The sequence below is a fragment of the Lissotriton helveticus genome, chromosome 10 (genome assembly GCF_964261635.1).
Source record: "Lissotriton helveticus chromosome 10, aLisHel1.1, whole genome shotgun sequence".
In the NCBI taxonomy this organism is placed as follows: domain Eukaryota; kingdom Metazoa; phylum Chordata; class Amphibia; order Caudata; family Salamandridae; genus Lissotriton; species Lissotriton helveticus.
The window spans coordinates 473,941,896-473,960,331 of record NC_136071.1 but is presented as its reverse complement, the minus strand read 5'-3'; the positions used below and the strand labels follow the sequence as shown (position 1 = coordinate 473,960,331).

Here is an 18,436-nt window from a genome sequence, read left to right as displayed (position 1 = left end):
GTGGAGAACCTTTTAAATACTGCAGCTGGCAAGCCATTTGGCCCCGGGGCTCCATGTAAGCGCATAGAACGAATCACCTTCTCCAACTTGGGCGTGACTTGTTTAATGTGCTACCAAGTATGGGAAGCGGAAAACTAGTGCCAGCAGCATCAGTGTATAATTTCTTAATGTAAGCTTCCCAGCATGCAGGGGTTATATTAGCCACAGCTGATTGTGGTTTAGCTGCTGCCATTCCATTGATCCAAGATCCAACAATCTCCTGAGGCGGAAAGCCGGGAGCGCTGCTAATTTTGCACATTTTAAAATGTATTTGTCTTTATATTGTGATTTTACTTGCCTGCATCTTGCTAGGATCCCTGCTTGACTTAAGACCCCCAGACAGCCGATTTGGACGCTGTCTCGGGGAATCCTCCCTCGCTGCCGCCACCAACAGCGAGCGAGTTAGCTCTGCCCACTTTGCCGGCCACGCCCCCTTCCATCTGGTCAAAAGGGCGCGCTGAATACCAGCGCGTCCCACTAACAACAATCTCCTGAGGCGGAAAGCCGGGAGCGCTGCTAATTTTGCACATTTTAAAATGTATTTGTCTTTATATTGTGATTTTACTTGCCTGCATCTTGCTAGGATCCCTGCTTGACTTAAGACCCCCAGACAGCCGATTTGGACGCTGTCTCGGGGAATCCTCCCTCGCTGCCGCCACCAACAGCGAGCGAGTTAGCTCCGCCCACTTTGCCGGCCACGCGCCCTTCCATCTGGTCAAAAGGGCACGCTGAATACCAGCGCGTCCCACTAACAACAATCTCCTGAGGTGGAAAGCCGGGAGCGCTGCTAATTTTGCACATTTTAAAATGTATTTGTCTTTATATTGTGATTTTACTTGCCTGCATCTTGCTAGGATCCCTGCTTGACTTAAGACCCCCAGACAGCCGATTTGGACGCTGTCTCGGGGAATCCTCCCTCGCTGCCGCCACCAACAGCGAGCGAGTTAGCTCCGCCCACTTTGCCGGCCACGCCCCCTTCCTTTCTCTTCTCCTCCTCTTGACGACCCTATAAAACCATGTGCATGGGCCGGAGGCGCAGCGGACGGGCGCAGCGGGCGCGACGATTGCGCGCCGAAGGCGCGCCTAAGGCAAGCCCGTCTGCGCCCGTCCGCGACTGTCCGGGGCTAGGGGCGCGTCACTCTGCCCAACTTACCACCTACTCCCCCGCTCAACTATGCTGCCTTCGGGGCCCATGGCCCTTCTCAGCCTCTACCTGCTCTTGCATCTCATCTCTTGGCCTGTCTCCGGCTGCTCCCCTTGCCATCCCTTCTTCCCAATACACCCCCTCCCATCCCTCTAGAGACAATGTTCCTCCTGCTACCGCTAAAATCCTTTCGGCATACTACCTAAACACCCGGTCTGCAGTAGCCCATGCGCACGAACTCTCGGTACTGCTAGACCTCCATGCCCCAGATCTTCTTTTTTTAACGGAAACCCGGTTCTGTGATGACTCCCTCCCTGCTCTACTGGCCACCTTACCAGCCCCATATTACGCCCTTCGTGCAGATCGCCTTAATGGCAGAGCTGGGGGCGGCGTGGCGGTCATCGCCCGAACCGACCTCCCCTTTCAAACTCTATCTCTGCCAGACATCGCCACCACCGAGTATCTGGCTATCCGCACCACTTCCATTACGCCCCCTCTCACTTGCATACTCACCTATCGCCCACCTCAATCCCCCTTATTGTTTCTCCCTGACTTTTTGGAAGTTCTGGCCACAATCACAGTTAATAACTCTTCTATTTTACTCTTAGGTGACTTCAATTTCTGGCCCTCTGACCCAGCTGAATGTACATCCTCAAAAGAATTTTCAGAGACCCTTCAATCCCTCAACTTTACATCTCATATCCATTCTCCCACCCATATCAAAGGTCACACCCTAGACCAGATCTGGTCTTTGAACTGCCCCGTAGAGTCCCTCTCCATCTCACCTTGTACATGGTCTGACCACCACCTGACCTCATTTGTCCTTCCCATACACCCTCCGGTCAAGCCCCCACTCCCCAAAAACATCTGGGTTCGCGCTTGGGGACGAGTAGATCCGGAAAATCTATCCTCTCTACTCACTACCTCCCCCCCCCTCCTTACAAGGTCTATCCACTCTTTCCCAGGTTATGGCCATTGAACAGTGGCTCTCCTCAGGCTGTGATTCGATTGCCCCTCTTAAACGGGTTACCTCTAAGCGAGAGAAGGATGCCAATCAGTGGTTTAACGAAGATCTCAAGGCCACCAAACTAGCGGTACGTCGTGCGGAGCGGGCCTGGAGGAGAAACTATTGCCCTTCATTGCGATTGGAGTTTATCAACATCTTGACTCAATACAAAAAGGACATCTTAGAGGCCAAAACTACCTATTTCTCCTCCAAAATCCTCGCAGCCGAGAACCAATCGAAGGAAATGTTCTCGATTGTGCATAACCTGGCGTTTTCGGATAGAACGTCCCTAAAGCCCGCCCCTTCCCAGGAACTCTGTCACTCCCTCAATAACTATTTTATCGAAAAAATAGCCACTATTAAAGCCAATATCCCTCCCCCCTCCCCCACTTTTGTGGATCCCCAGTGTCCCCCTCCCAAGGGACAACTCACCACCCTTCCCCCTTTGACTAAGGAATCTCTGACTTCCATAATATCCCTTGTCAAATCTGGCTCTCCGCTAGATCCCTGCCCTGCTCATATTCTACGTCACATCTTTGCTACTTGTCCAGATCCTCCTCTTCCCCTCCTAAACAGCTCCCTCTCCCAGGGCGTGGTACCTAATCCACTCAAATCAGCGGTCATTGTACCCATTTTGAAAAAGCCGGGCGCGGATCCCTCAATCCCCGCCAATTTTCGTCCCATCTCCCTCCTGCCATTCCTGGCGAAGGTGCTCGAGCGCCATGTCACCTGCGCTCTGAGCTCTTTTGTGGAGAAGTACGGGGCTCTTGCCCCCCGCCAGGCTGGGTTTCGCCCCGCACACTCTACGGAGTCGGTAGTTCTCTCAGTCCTTGACAACCTCAGGGAGGGAATGGACACCAACCAGCCCCAGGCCTTGGTCCTCCTCGATCTCTCAGCCGCTTTCGACGTGGTGGATCATACCATCTTGCTTTCCCGTGTCAAGGCGGCGGGGATCGGGGGCACCGAGCTGGTTTGGTTATCCTCCTTCCTGAGGGACCTCACCCAGGCAGTTCGCCTGGGTGACTTTACTGCGGACTCTCGGAAAGTTCAGTGCGGGGTTCCCCAGGGCTCTTCCCTTTCCCCTCTTTTGTTCAATCTTTATATCGCCCCTCTTATCTTTTCACTGCAGCAAATGGAGGTCGCCGTGTTTAATTATGCGGACGACCTCCAGCTTGTTTTCAATCTGTCTTTTTCTCCCTCTTCTATTCTTAATTTTCAATCTATTATGATTCATATCCGGGACTGGATGAACCACAACCATCCGAAACTCAACCCAGACAAGACCGAGCTGGTGTTGACGGGTGGTTCATCCAGCCCCTGGTCTTCTTCTTTTTGGCCCCCCTCCCTTGGTTCCCCACCTGTTCCCTCTGCTTCAGTCAAAACTTTAGGCATCAAACTCAATTCTCAACTCACCCTTCATTCCCAGGTTAGCTCTGTGGTTTCTTCTTCTTTCCTCTCACTGCGCACTATACGTAAGGTGTCCCGTTTTTTTCCTTTGATGCCCTTAAATTGATCACCCTGGCGATGGTCGTCTCCCGCCTGGATTATGGCAACGCCCTATATGCAGGCATACCTGCATATAGTCTACGGCATCTGCAGCAGATCCAAAACCAGGCGGCGCGCCTGGTGTTCAAGCTCCCAAAGTCTCATCACACCACTCCCCTCCTAAAGTCTCTACATTGGCTCCCTGTTCGTGCCCGTGTCCAGTTTAAGCTCGCTTCCATCATCTTTCAAGCACGACTGGGCACGGCACTGGCTTTCATCTCTTCCGAGATCACCCCCTATGTTCCCGCCAGGGAACTGCGTTCATCTACTCAGTCCCTCCTTACAGTCCCACGCTTCCGGAGAAAGAAATGGGGAGGCTCGAAATTTGCCTCCCTTGCCCCACTACTATGGAACTCCCTGCCTCTCGAGCTCAGAGCCTTAACCCTGTATCCGCAATTCCGGAAGCAGCTCAAAACTCCTCTGTTCACTAAATCCTTCAATTAGTCCATTAGCAGTCTGTATTTTTTCTTATTCAGCTCTAGCTCCTTCGCCCAGACCTTTTTTGTTAGTTGTAGCGCCATGAAACCGCTGGTGTATGTGCGCTTTATAAATAATTTTAAACTAAACTAAACTAAACAAGACCAGAACCTCCTCTGGTCGTTTCATGTTAACATTTCATGGAGTTTGCCCCATTTGACATCATCTTCTTTCTTTTTTTGTACCTTTATCAACTTCCTATCAACTGATCTTAAATGTTCGCTTTTGTTTTTTAACACAGATTCGATTTTTCCCTTTGTTAATTCTTTGGGCTTTGACAGCTCTGTTCATTTTTTCACTTCAGAAGACTTATTTCTCCTTTAATCAGACTAGGCTGGCTGAGAGGGGATCTCACTCTGCAAGCAGGAGCAGAAGGGAAGCTGTTGGCTCCACATCAAAAGGAGGACAACACAGTCTGATGTGTAAGACTCACCTGCTTCCCTCCTTTGTGAAAATACGTATCAACACTTTAAAACTCTTTGTCATCAGTTTTAAAACAAAGTCCTTCCAAGTTCTGTAATATCAAGAACCAAGCCACAGAATCCTAGCCATATATCTAGCAGGAAAGCAATCGCAAAAACGAATTTATACATGCTTTTAGGGCAAATGGATTGATGCTACATTCTTCCACCGGTCAGCATCATTTCCACCCAGTGCTCCAGTTAAGCACCAATCTGAAATTAATATTCTGAGATGAAGAACAGCACTTTGTTGCCTCGCTGATCAGGTGACATCTCTGCCTCTCCCCACAGAAGAGGAGACCATAGTCTGGGAGCCCCAGACACATGATTGTATTTTCCTGGCAAGAACCAATGAAGTCCCATATGTACATTGCTGCCTCCACCAATACTGTAACGTACAAATGTGTAATAGTGATTACTGAGTCACTCTCATGTGTCTGAACTGCAAATGTACCCTTTTAGTGGTGAGAGGTAGGGTGTTATGCTGGGAGGATGCTCTCATTAGCAAAAATATGGCACAATGCTGCTGCTCATTTTGTAATGGGTAGTACAGTATCAGCAGAAGTCATTGCCGTTTGTGAAAGATGGTCCTATATTATGCTATTTTATAATAGGACGGTGTTCCCTCAATATCTTTCAATGCTTACCAGCAGAAAAGGCACAAGGCCTAATTTGCAAGGCCATTGCACGGCCGGTGCCTCACTTTTTCATGTCGCATCAGCGGTGTAGTGTGCCTGTCCATATTTACAAGGCCATGTAAAGCCACCCTGCATGACTTCGTTTTCATGGCCTTGTAAATATGGGCCCCCTTTTTCTCGGAAAATGCCAATTATTGTTTTTCATGCACATTGCTGCACAAAAACAATCACCCCCACAACGCAGGCTCCCTTGCAACATACTCTGGTGCATGGCAGCAGCGCGGGGCACATGGATGTGTCGTATTGTTGTTAAAATGACGCAGCTCGGTTCAGCAAAAGGGATTGCGGCGCTACGTCATTGTTTTGTAAATGAGGCTCTAAAGTTTGTGTCAAATGAAGCCCATTCGGCAACAAATTCGAGATTGTAACGAATCTAGGGAAAACCAAAATATTTCAGGGCCTTTGCTATGTTATTAAAGCCTTTACTATGTTAAACATTAGTATAACTCAAGGATTGATTTGATGACGCACATTTGTGCGCAGTCTGAAGATGAAGGAACCCACAGTGGCGCCTGCTCTTCTATGTGAATAAATATGTACTTTTGAGATGGCTCATAATTATACGGTATTGGAGCCTGTGCTATTCACTATGTTCATGAGTGCAGAGATTGTTATTATTTTAGGGGAGTTTGTGAAAACTATGTGATATTTAGGCATAACAGTCTCTCGTTTCACCTTTGCTTGAGGTGTTTTAAAGCTCAGGCTTTAAGAGTTAACGACTCTTCCCCTAGAGTTAACGATTAAACTGAAAAGAAATAAAAAGCAGAGATACAGGGTGATCACTAAGTTAATTGCAAGCGCGTACCATGATTGGGAGACTAGCATCTCTGTTTAGAATTTACGATGGGCATAGGAGCAGGGCCTGATCTATAGAAAAGAAGTCACTTCCTGACTCTCGGAAGTCCTGAGGAAATGAAAAACTAAGATTTAGTAACTGCACTTCTTTCTGACCAGTTATCGACTTTCTACTTAAAGTAGGATAAACTCTTTGCTAGGTGATTTTTTTTGTAACTCCATTAAAGGATACGCAAAATCTTTAAAGTGGCTTAATGCAAGGTCTTAAAACATTCTTCAGTGTAGCATTTTTCCATGGCGTTGTGCATTGAAGAAACTGCTTGCAGCTTTGTAGAAAGGTTAAGGAATCTGAGGTTCAATAATAGACTGACAAACACACCAACACAACATAGCACACTAGTGTTGTCACCAGCCATCCTTCAAATACCTCTGATTCTGAGTTCAAAAACACTTGAGAACTTAAGTAAAAAGCAGGGGTTTAAAATTGTTAACTCCACCTGCCAAGGTGGACCCTGATTCACAAAATCCAACTCTGGGGATATTTTCAGTTTCAAACTACTCTTACTACAGGGGACATCCCTCCAGCTCGATTCGTCTGTTAGTCAATCTCAAGAATTGAAACACGTAGGGTGTTCCCATGTGAGTGCAGCCTCCGCAAATATTAGGAAGGACTACTGCTTTGAATATAATCCCAAACGTCTGATACGTCCTCCCCGGCGTAGCTAAATTTATATTATGACACTTCTAAAATAGAGATATGCAAACAGGATCATGTTATCAAGGCTACTTGGAACCAAAACGCGTCATGGGAATGAACTGAATAAACACATGTCTACCCGAAGTTCCTGAGGGAGCGAGACCTTCCAGGCAGGGTGCTTGGGGGTATTTGGATTTTGGACTATGGGGTTCCGCTCTCAGTGCACAAGAAACACTGCTGTCCGGGTCAGGCATCCATATCCCAAGCAACTGCAAGTTTGTTTTATATATTTTTAAAAAAGCCTTATTTTTGGTAGTAATTTTGGCGCAGATTGGCAAATCTGCACAAAAGATTCCAAAGAGTGCTCTTTTTTGCCTAGTTTGGGGGTGGAAAGTTTCGGCATGTTCTGTCAAACGTGGACCCAAAGAAAGGGGGAGTCCCAAATGGCAAAATACCCATATATTTTCCATAGACTTTTTTGAAGAGCTAATCCAAAAACTGAAAGGAATTATACCAAATTTGTCAGAAAGCTAAAGCTTGGTCGAGAAACCGTGCTTTTTGTGATTTGGTGTAAATCCATTCATTAGTTTTAGAGAAACTTGGGGTCCAAAATATTTGTATATCTGGAAACATTGGGTTAGACGGACTCTCACAAGAATCCCTCAAACCCAATTTTCAAAAACAGAGCATTCTGGGCCAACTCATCAAATACTTTATTAGATTTTAAGAAATAACATCATTCAAATGGACATAGAAAGAAAACCACATCATCATAGTTCTAAATGGAATACATCTTTTATAGATGTGACATAAAAATATGGATATGTCCAATAAATAGATATCTGGATTAAAACAGACAAGAAAAGTCATTTATGGCCAACACCCAGATAGCCCACTCTAGCATCCTGATCTATAAACCCCCATAAGAAACCATGACATATATAAACACATTTCCATGTAGCTAAAATTTGCAAGTATGAAAGGGCAAGTCTAACCTGATAAAAAGTACTTAAAATAGAGGTTGTAAATTCTTATGTTGGAGGGTTTTATAAAAAGGGCAAATGAGCATGGTGTGCAAAGTATCTTATATTGGGAGCTGATCACAGGAACATAAGAGCAGTTCAGATTACATATACCAGGCTCTCTCAAGATAGAGCAGCTATTGAAACAAACCCAACCTGAAGTAAGTCAATAAACAACGCTGATGATATGGCATTTCAATAAGGAGATATGGCTCTATCCCAGGTACTGTTTTCACCATGGCATCTCGGACCAACTTGCTCCCATGGGAGTCAGTCTCCGATGAGAGCAAGCACTCTGATTAACGGCCTTGAGCATGAGAACAAATGTTGGAGGTAGCCCTTACAGGACTCAAAGATTTAGTCCCCTGTCCTAGGTTTGTTTCAACAAAAATATAATAGGGGGTAGGGTGGAGATATTCTGCCCCCTAGCTCTGGTGGAGGGGTGAAACCGGGGTCAAATATATATATATTTTTAAAGCCGCCATCCCAATGGACTCTAGCGGGATTACAGCATATAAGGAAAAATTGAAATGGCAGATGGGGGCCCTCATGTATAAAAAGGGGGGCATGTGGCCACCCTTTCTGAGCCTCGATGAGGCTCCAGGCATTGCATCCTCTGGCCAATTTAAAACAAAGGGGAGGGGTACATAGCCCCTCTACCTGAGTTTGTGAAGCTCCCAGGGACCCCATTTCCTGGGGCTGACATAACTAGTAATCAGATGGAGTGTGGCGTTCGGAGTCGGAGCTCTCAAACAACACCGGTGGGACGCCGCGGTAAGGTATAGAATGCCGGTCTGTATATTTTAGCTCAATTTGGGGCAGCTCATAGAGGTGAGCAAGTTGACAGGGCTGAGGCAATACGTGGTGTGCTCATCTTTGTAGATAGCTATACCTTGATGAGGGATTCGTTGATCTTGAAGGCGATTTTAAGATTGTGACTTGTTCTTGAGAACAGGTGAGAGTACCGGGTGAAAAACACACAAGATGAAGTAAAGATCATACTTGATGGTTAAAGGTTTGGTCTCTATGGTGCGATGCAGAAACTTTGTTTTTATACACGCTTACAGAATTCCAGATTACGGACGGTTTTCGCAGGGACACGTGATCAGCTGACACTGATGACCCGTAAAGGAGGTTTGTGGGTATGCTGTAACTTCCCAACCTCCAGGTAATTATGTTTCAAATGATCTAAGTGCCATCACAGTACTTGGTAGTCACTGTGCCTGGGTTGGTAAACATCACTTACAACGAAACTTTTACAACGCACTACCATTACAACGCGGTCATTACAACGCAAACTATTACAATGCATTGCACTGGGGGGCGCTCTAGGATAGGGAATAGGTTAATTTACTATCCAATAACCTTCCCTAGTGTCCACGGGGACTGGAGTTGGAATAGTAAATTAAACTATTCACTATCCAACACCCAAAAGCGCTATGCGTTGTAATGGTATGCGATGTAAAAACCGCGTTGTAAAGGCAGGCGTTGTAATAGCCTGCGTTGTAACGTCATACATCCGCCTGGGATGCAGGCATGGGACCGGGTTTTTTACAACTGGCTTATTTTATCTGCATGTCATTGTCTACCATTACAGGTGTTGAATCTAAACACAGTGAATGAGTGAAAGGATGAACCCCTGTTAGCCCTGATGAAGTTGCGATAAAAACACAGCAACGAAACATGTTGGCAATGAAGCATTAGGTTTAGTGTAACAGAAACCAATTTTAGCTTGGAAGGCTTGCAGCCCAGAATAAAATTGGAGTGGCCAGCAAGCTTTTTATTTTCAATTTTAATGGTGAGAATCACACTTATTATTTCTCACTGGGGGTTGTTTGGTTGACTTGTGCACGAGTGAGTATTACTATTTGTATCTCTTTATAAGGGAAACAAGTATTGGTTCCACCTTCTCTTTTTTCTTTCTCCCTTTTCTCCTTTTCACTAATGAGAGAGAGTTACCAATGATGATAAGTGGGTAAACTGGTAATTGTTAGCCAGCAACCCCGTTGGCGGTTCTACCGTGAGGTACTCTCTCTCTTTCCTCACATTTTTCATTGAATGAAAGGTTGAGATTATCGATGGTAGTAGACATGGTGTTTCTTTTCTTTTTAAACTTGATACTGTGACCTATATGAATAGTTGAATTTATATATAAGGGTATGGTATAATATTGAAAACCCTAATGCGTCACGTTTAATGGAATAAGTGTCTATAAGGTGGGGCCCTGTGTTGTTTATAATGTTTTGAGTGGGGGGCGGCCTCCTCCTTTCTTTCCCCCTTGGCTCTGAGTAAATTGAAATATGCTGTAGCTGTGCCTAAAGTTACTAAGGATAAATGACCAAGGAAAATGCATTTTGTGGCCCTCTTTTAACTCGGCTGCCGCTTGACGCCTCACCCCGAAACTTTCCATGCACAAGCTAGTCAAAAAGTAGCACTTTTTCAGGGAAACTTTTGTGGACAGTCGTCAAACAACACCAAAGTTATCAGCAACACAAAAAAATGCATTTCCTTTGGAAACACAAACCTAACTGTAACTACCCAGTGGCAACCACCATTGAGTAATTAAAAAAAAAAAATATATATATATATATATATATATATAAATTAAAGATAAGTAAGTTTTTCCAGCTACAACCAAAGAAGAAAAGTCAGCCAGAACTAATCAATTGTTCCCCAATCCTGTCAGTTGAAGACCGGGAATCCTTTGAGGAGATCTGGGCACTACAAAATGAACAGCAGGAATCTAGTCAGGCCCGGGGATGCTCCGGCAGTGTATCCATGGGCCATTGCAATACTCATTTTAAAACCAAATCCACCTTTCAGTCAATCATGATCCATGATAACTCGGATACTTATCAGGAGATTGTCGTACAGGACTTGAAGAAACTATACACCTCCACTAACAAAAAGAAATTCTGTATTAGCAAACAAAATTGGTGTTACAATCAACTTATCAGCAAATTGGAATTAAATCATGACATCATAGTAAAACAAGCTGATAAGGGTGTGCCCTATGCAAATTAGGGTATTCCTTTGCCTCTGTGCTTGTGCCATATCTCAGACACAGGCACAGAGGCAAATAAGCTCTCAGGGGCGCATTCACAGTGCACCACATTATAGGTGGTGCACTGTGAGTGCGTCCCCTGAGAGCAGCCTTCTGGAGGGGAGAAAGGTGGTCTTATGGACCCCCCCAGACATCCACCTGCAGGTAGGTGGAGTCATTGACTGCACCCGCCTGCAAATGGGATCTCTAATCCCATTTAAAAGTGCAGGCAAGTTGCCGCCTGCACTGTGAAAACACACCGCTCCTTGTGCATTGTATTTGAAATGTTGGGCAAATACTTTTAAGTTTTATATGTCCTTGTACTTTCATAATTCATTTTTCACTATTGCAAGGCCTACATTTCCCACAATTCTGGAAATGCTACATTTACAAAGTTTACAAGCCAGTCTTGGGTTGCTTGTGTTCCAGTTCAGGAAGGACCTGGCTTGGCAGTTCGGACCTTGACTGTTCCCATGAGGAGCAGGGTCAAGACTGACTTATTGCAAACAGTCTCCCATCACCTATAGTGTGGTTCACTTTTAGAAAGTTGGCATTTTCTTGTCCTAACCATTTAGTGCCTTCAGCCTGTTTCCTGGGTCACATGACTAGGTGTAGTTGGCAGGTGGGCCACACAATTGAAGGTATTGGTGCTGGCAGGTTAAGCCATCCAGACTTTATGAGGGGGTAGAGCTGTCACCTGTCACACTTGTAGTTGAAAGATACTGCCTCAGATCACACACAAAGAACCTCACACTTTCCATCTTGTGCCTGCATACAGACAGAGTCTGGGGCAAGGAAGCAGGAAATTCCAGACACTTATGTAAATGGGAAAACTCCAGAAGCATCTTTCACTCAAAGGGGGCACAAAAAGAGGGCTTTCAGGCTCACACCCCTGTACACTCATGGACCTGTGTACACTACAGAAGAAAGACTGCCTGGCTGTTTTACGCCTGCACTACGGTCTGAGAAGGAAGACCTGACCTGCTCCCTTAATCACAGGCTACCTGAGTGACTCCAAGGACTAGTTATCTGGCCTCCTATTCTGAGCCACACACACACAGCAAGCTCCAGCGGTCTACCTGCAACTACCAAGTTCACCTGCTGAACTGGAGTTGCAACTTGACCTGCCTTAGCTTTGCTGGTCCCAAAGAGGTGACTCCTAGGTCCTGGGCCCTTGTGTATTATCAGTTGAGCTCCTGCTGGAAGAAAAGGTGAAATACTACCGTTTTGGGCTCTTTGTGACCAGATCTTGCCACCCCTACCGACGGCCAATGCGAAGCAAGGGTGAAGCCAACTCTTTGCACTACAGTGACCATTCTGAGATGACCGGTAATGAGACTTCTCAACTTTGCACTACAGCATCAACAGCCCACAGTGACCACCAATGTGAATCTCTGTGATCGAAAAAAAAGTTAATTATGATGATATATCAGTAGCAATGGCCATCGGTGAAGCCCAACAGGATCTTCAAGCCAAGTGATGAACTTCAGTGGCGCCCAGCCTGCTCTTACCGCTACAGCGACAACCAACGCTCTCTTTGCTTCTTGTGGCCTCCTCCACCACAAACGTAACTTTTCGCGCTGGTCTCTACAAGGTAACTTTGTGAGCGGGTCTAACCTGGTCCCTCTATCAAGCCTGCGTGCTATCAGTGTTTGCAAGAACTTGTGCTTTTCAGCTGGTCTGGCAAAGCCAGCTGACCGCGAATGGTCCTTTGTGGTTTTGGTGTCAAATGTATTATTAAAATTGACTATTTTTGTAGTGTGTGTTGGATTTTTTGTGTGTAGTATTTTCCTTTTATTGTTGTTTGCATGCATCATAAATACTTTACACATTGGATGTAATTTAAGCTTGACTACTTTTGTGCCAAGCTACCTGAGGGTTAATCACAGGTTCATTTGGAGGTTTTTGTTTTTGTTTTACCCTGACAAGGATTGTGGCTGTTGCCTGAGAACGGCTCTCCACATCCTCAACACAAACTCAATTTCTCACATGTTGTAGCTCCTAACATGGGGATGTTCTAGTCTCCCTGTAATGTCTCATGTTTTATGTTATTTTTACATGAACATTCTGACAACATAACGCAATAATGACACCATCGTGGAGAGCCCTCCGAGGTAGTTTGAAGCTGATGCCTGACACTCCACATACACTGCCTCAGGGTGCTGACCACAAACCTTCTACTTCAGTGAAGAGAGAGAGGGCTCAGGTGCAACACTCCCACTAGCTTGACAATTTATAAAAGAAAGGTAGCCGTAATCAGCCAGCATATGTACACTCCTCTCAGGTATGAAGACACCAAACGAAGGAGGCCCGGTCTATGAAAACATAAAGGTATTAATAAAGGTAGTAGGGTAGCTTGCAGATAGGTAGGGCATAAAAACAAAAACATTGCGCAGAGTAGGAACTCACACACAGATTTGTTTTTCCAGTATGGTGCTGAAGTACAACAAGATGCCAAAGGTAGTGGAAAAGACATTGTGCACGCTTTGACTACTTATGACATCACAGCCTTTTGTGTGCGCTAGGAGAAGGGCAAATAGTTGCAACTATAGGAAGTAATAAACATGGCCTTCTGAACCACTATCTAATCCTACGGATGGATTCCTGAACCTTGTTTACAATTGATATTATGGGCAGTCCTAGAGGTACCAAAGGTCAAGAAAAGAGTAGTCTTTGATACCTCGGCCTATCTGAATTGACAGCCATAAACCACGCATGACTCACTGAAAAGCAGAAATCTAAAAGCTGCACCTTTGCATGGAATGCTTGCAAACACTCAAGATATGTTCACAAAATAAGGAATTTGGTCACTAATGATTTAATATAATCTACCGCTTCCTACCCTCTGTGGCACCTTTTGGTCGCTGAATGAGATGCTGGTGGCCTTATATGGAATGAAAAGAGAAGCGCAGAGTGGCCCTGTTCAAATTACAGCTGCCGCACGAGTGCAGGGGGTTGGGTGCCCAGGTGGTTGAGCACTACAATAAAATTCGGGAGAACAGCGGCGTGAGCCAGTATCAAACATGAGAGGGCATGTCATTGCCTAAGAACTTGTGACGGTTTAAAATTAGATGGTAATCATTGGGCTGTATATGTATAACACGTGACGCGTTTTTCCGCTTCAACAGAGAACTTTTACATATCTAGAACTGAACAAGAAAAGACGATTCTCACATTAGAGATCTGGACATTTCTATGTATAATCTGGGTGCCACCTATGTGACTCAATAACTGAAGCCTTGAAAAAGTTTCAAGGGAACAAAACATGTGTCAGCTGCCGGTTCAACGCCTTAAAGGAGAACTGTTGCATCAAGCTCTCTATTCCTAACTACATTGTTATTATGCTGTGAATTTGAAACCTGTGATTTAAGGTTTGGTGACACTTTTATATTAAAATTGACATAGCATGAATTGAATGGATTTCCTGCTGGTATTTTGTATTGGTCTTTTTTGCTAAACAGCTATATGAATTGACATTTGAAATATTCTAGAATTCCGAGGTTTATACATTTACTTCACATTTTCACTGGGACCAAATGGGCTCCAGTGTTCTGGCACCTTAGGTAGTGGGGTGCATTTTCGTAATCTTGAGGAGCACCAATGCTTGGCTGTATACATTAAATGCACAAAAAGAGTAGATGTGCTACCAATTAGACCACCACTGCCATCTCAAAATAGTGTATGCTTCAGCACTACTACTTGACAGTGCAACTCCAGTGGCCCACTTGATGGCTGGGCGGGCACAACTTAATGTAAGTGTGGTCAAGGACCGAGACTAGAGCGCTAAACATGATACAGGATCTGTTCTCTCTGGTTAGGCGCTGTTGACATTCGCAAATAGTTGCTTTTGGGTGGCACATGTGTGGATTCACGGAATGCTGTGGTCCACAGCTGGTGTATCCCAGTACGCAGAAAAAACAATATATACACCTACAGTCTCATGCATGTGTGCACAATGTATGTAGAATTGCCCTTATGTCTCTCTGAACTAGCAAAATGTGTTATACACAGGGATAAGACCCCTCACTCACCCGAAGGTGACATGCTTCATCATATGGGGCCTCCTTACCAGTGTGGAAAGACTAGTCACTACTGGGAGCTACTACTTCAAGGTTTAAGGAAGGAGCTGAGAGATGTTTTGAGTTAGTAGGGAGTAGGATGGTAATCCCATATGTGTGATGATGGGTAATAGTGAGGTTTGCAGCGCTGTGTGAAAGAAGCATGTGAATTAAAACTGCCTAGATAGAATCACCAAATGACTTTATTAATGTGTTCTACCTGACAGGATTAAAATGTAACAGCACAGTGGTATGGATATAGAACCACTGTCACTAATAGGTCAACATGTTTCAGCCTGTTGATCAATTCATGTATCAGCGGCTTTCTTCAGGACCAGATATTAACATTGCTGCTGCAGTTGTGAAAAACATACTAATACATTTTAATACACCACCAGTATTCCTGCTCGTTTCTTTTGTGTGTGTCAGGTCATACCCAGGGTATCTATGGATAAAACACAAGACGCAGGGGTGGTTATAAAGGAAAAGAGAGAGAGGAAAAAAAGAAGCTGTTCAAACAACAATCATTTGATCACATGACAAACTGTGCATGTGCATTAATCACTATGTCACAATTTAGTGTTTACTTATAACTATTTATAAGCATAATGGACTTACCCACAAATGTTGGATAGCCCAGCCTCACCTCTACCTGTCAGGCAGCTCAGGAGGGAGGCCCCGCGCTGCGGGAGAAGACACAAACCAGTGCAGACATTAGTTTCTGACTACACTGCCTTATGTCTGAAAAGACTTAAATCTTTGTTAAACAGAGGAAAAAAATACGACTAGATATAGAAAAAGTCAAGGCCTGTATCCCAGTACGCACCAGAAATCCCCCTCAGCTCCATTCTCATCTTCTTGTCAGATATAGGTTGAATGGGAGTGGAGCTTTGTTTATCCGAGGAGGTGGGCACCCTGGGTGACTGCTTCCTGGTGCCACACCCATCTCATTCGACCTGAAGGTGGAAACAAATGTGTCTTCCTGTGAGTCAGTTCTTGACGCACAGGCACCTTGCAGCAGTGCTTCGGGGGTATCACTGTTTCAGAGCCTACCCCGCCTCGCCTTAAATAACCCCTCCACATAATGGACGTCGCCTGATTTCTTGCCTTATAAAAGCCATCACCCTTAAGGTGAAAACACATGGGCAACACTCTGGCACACCTGTGAACATGATAATGGCCACCCACTGACCCAAAACATGTGGACTGCTCTACCCGCAAAAAGCCTCCCGCAATGTCTGTTTTCAGAACATCAAGCATAACATGCTGCACATATAATACCTAACACTGGCCAAATTATGCATATATGCTGCAGTGACACCCCAGTGCTCTCGCCGTTGAGGCTTCTTTACATCTATTCTCTATAGAGACTGTACTACACTGAGTGCCTCTGGGTACGCAATGCCCATGGGCACCTACTTTCTGAACCTCCAGAGCTCTTAAGCAAACAGAAGGGGTCACCAACAGTTGCAAGGCCTCTTCAGTTATGCAGGTCGCCCTGGAGCTACATGCACGTTGGCAATATATAAACTGGCATCCTTCATTTGCATGGGTGTGTGGCCCCATGCAAAGGAGGAAACTCTGCCTTTGCACCCATGGGCACGTAGTAGTGGCATTAAGGCGGTTGTCAGGGGAGCAATGACTGGGTGCCACAGTGAGGTGGTTCACAGTCTGGGGGCACCCCACAGGTGGGAGAAAGAGTGTCATCAGGCTTCCTTCAGCTCCCCACTGCTCCCAGCTGCAGGGGGACTGGTGTCTGCTTGAAAATGCAGCCCAATTGCTCACTGTATAGCAAAAGGCGAACCTATGGCTTGTAAACAACTAGTCTACCTTTAACTAATGCACTGCTCCTAGGCCAGGCACAATTTTTCAGATGCAATGGGGGCATCAGATTTAATGAAATAGGGCACACAGTCCCAGACTGTGGGTGGTAAATGTATTTTATAGAGCACCACAGCACAAACAAGGACATTGCCCCCTATATATAATGGTGGCCCAGATGTTACTTCAGGTTCCTTGCTCATACAAATCTTTGGCCCTTCTGGTCCCTTAGTTGGAGTAGTCTGGAAATGCCAGCCTTAAATAATGTTTGCCTGATATCTTGGTAGCCCACATTTTGTGGTAATACTTCACACCCATGGCTGTATTCCATACAGGTTGTGGCAAGTCATTTGGAGAAACTGTGCTCAGGTAAAAGGTCTGAGAAATAGGCAAAATGTACAGAATTTTGGGGAAATAATTCTGAATATGCATCTGCATTTATTACTTGTTTTGTGCAAGTTCATTAGAATTTCTTCACGTTGAAAACTGGATGTTGCAGTAATAGGTAACTTGGCAATAGTTTTATTGCTAAGTTCGCATGTCCCAACTTGACCCCGAATACAAGCGCCTTTGTGTGGTTTAGTAACGAGGAGAATCAATGTGAAATTAAAAACGAACTGCGTTTAACATAGGCACAAAGGCACTCGACCCTTTTTGTCCTGCCTAGGCTGGCAAGTTTTCACTTTTTCATTTTACCGCATGTTCTTCTGTGCGCAGTTTTTTGTGTGCAAAAAATTCACAATGTAATTAAAAAGGTAGTTGGCAATGCTGCTTAACAGCATTACAGACTACCTTATTAACAATCTCCTTTGTTATGCCATACATTAGTCGCGCTGCAGCTAATACACAAAAGGCACTGACTAAATGAAAGGGATGCCCATTTCAGGCTTCACACTGCCTTGGTAATTGAAAATCTTGGCATACCATTAAAGAGGTGTGTACATTGATTACGCTGGGCTTCCTTTATATTTCTTGCAATTTTCAAAATCTATCCACCTATTGTTTGTGAAAGGTCATAGCCTGAAGGTGGTATGTTATTCAACCATCAAGGTAATTGTTTTCTAGTAGTATTTTAATTGTGGCAAAATCTCCTTCATATAATTACCATAATCGTCACGTTCCAATGCTTTCCCTTTCCAAGACTGCTTAAGCTGTGCAAGGGCTGAGTGCATTGATGCTCCTGCTGCATAAGATGTCAGTCCTGGTCTGGTCTGTCCCACATCAGGGCAACGGCAGACATGTTAGCACAAAATCCCAGTATTGGCTGCTTTTGTCGACCAATGAGAAGTAGTTTGGTAAAGGTTGGCACTTTTTTACTCGTCGTTTTTAATTGACCATATTTTGGGGTCAAAGGCAAATGAGCATGCAGATACAGAGGGAAGGATAGTGGTCATGGTGCCAAAGAAAAACATATTCAAGCAGGCGCGTGAGAGATGGCTCTAAAATACACACTATAATACACAGAGCACAGACTAACATGTCTGATTAGTATGGAGGAGTACACCTTTGTGTGCATCGCTAGGTGGTGTCGGTATGATTCATGTGTGCTGTGCTCTCACTGGTTCTGAAATACCCAAAATGGAGTGGTCAGGGATGTGTCCTTGCCCCGACCCTATTCTCTTTATATTTA

At 45.0% G+C, this 18,436-nt stretch overlaps 1 long non-coding RNA gene across 1 annotated transcript in view; it reads left to right on the top strand.

Moving 5' to 3' along the window:
- The window catches only part of LOC144785340 (uncharacterized), a 4,610,862-nt gene that overhangs the window by 4,143,043 nt on the left and 449,383 nt on the right, over positions 1-18,436 (top strand). The window lies entirely within an intron of this gene.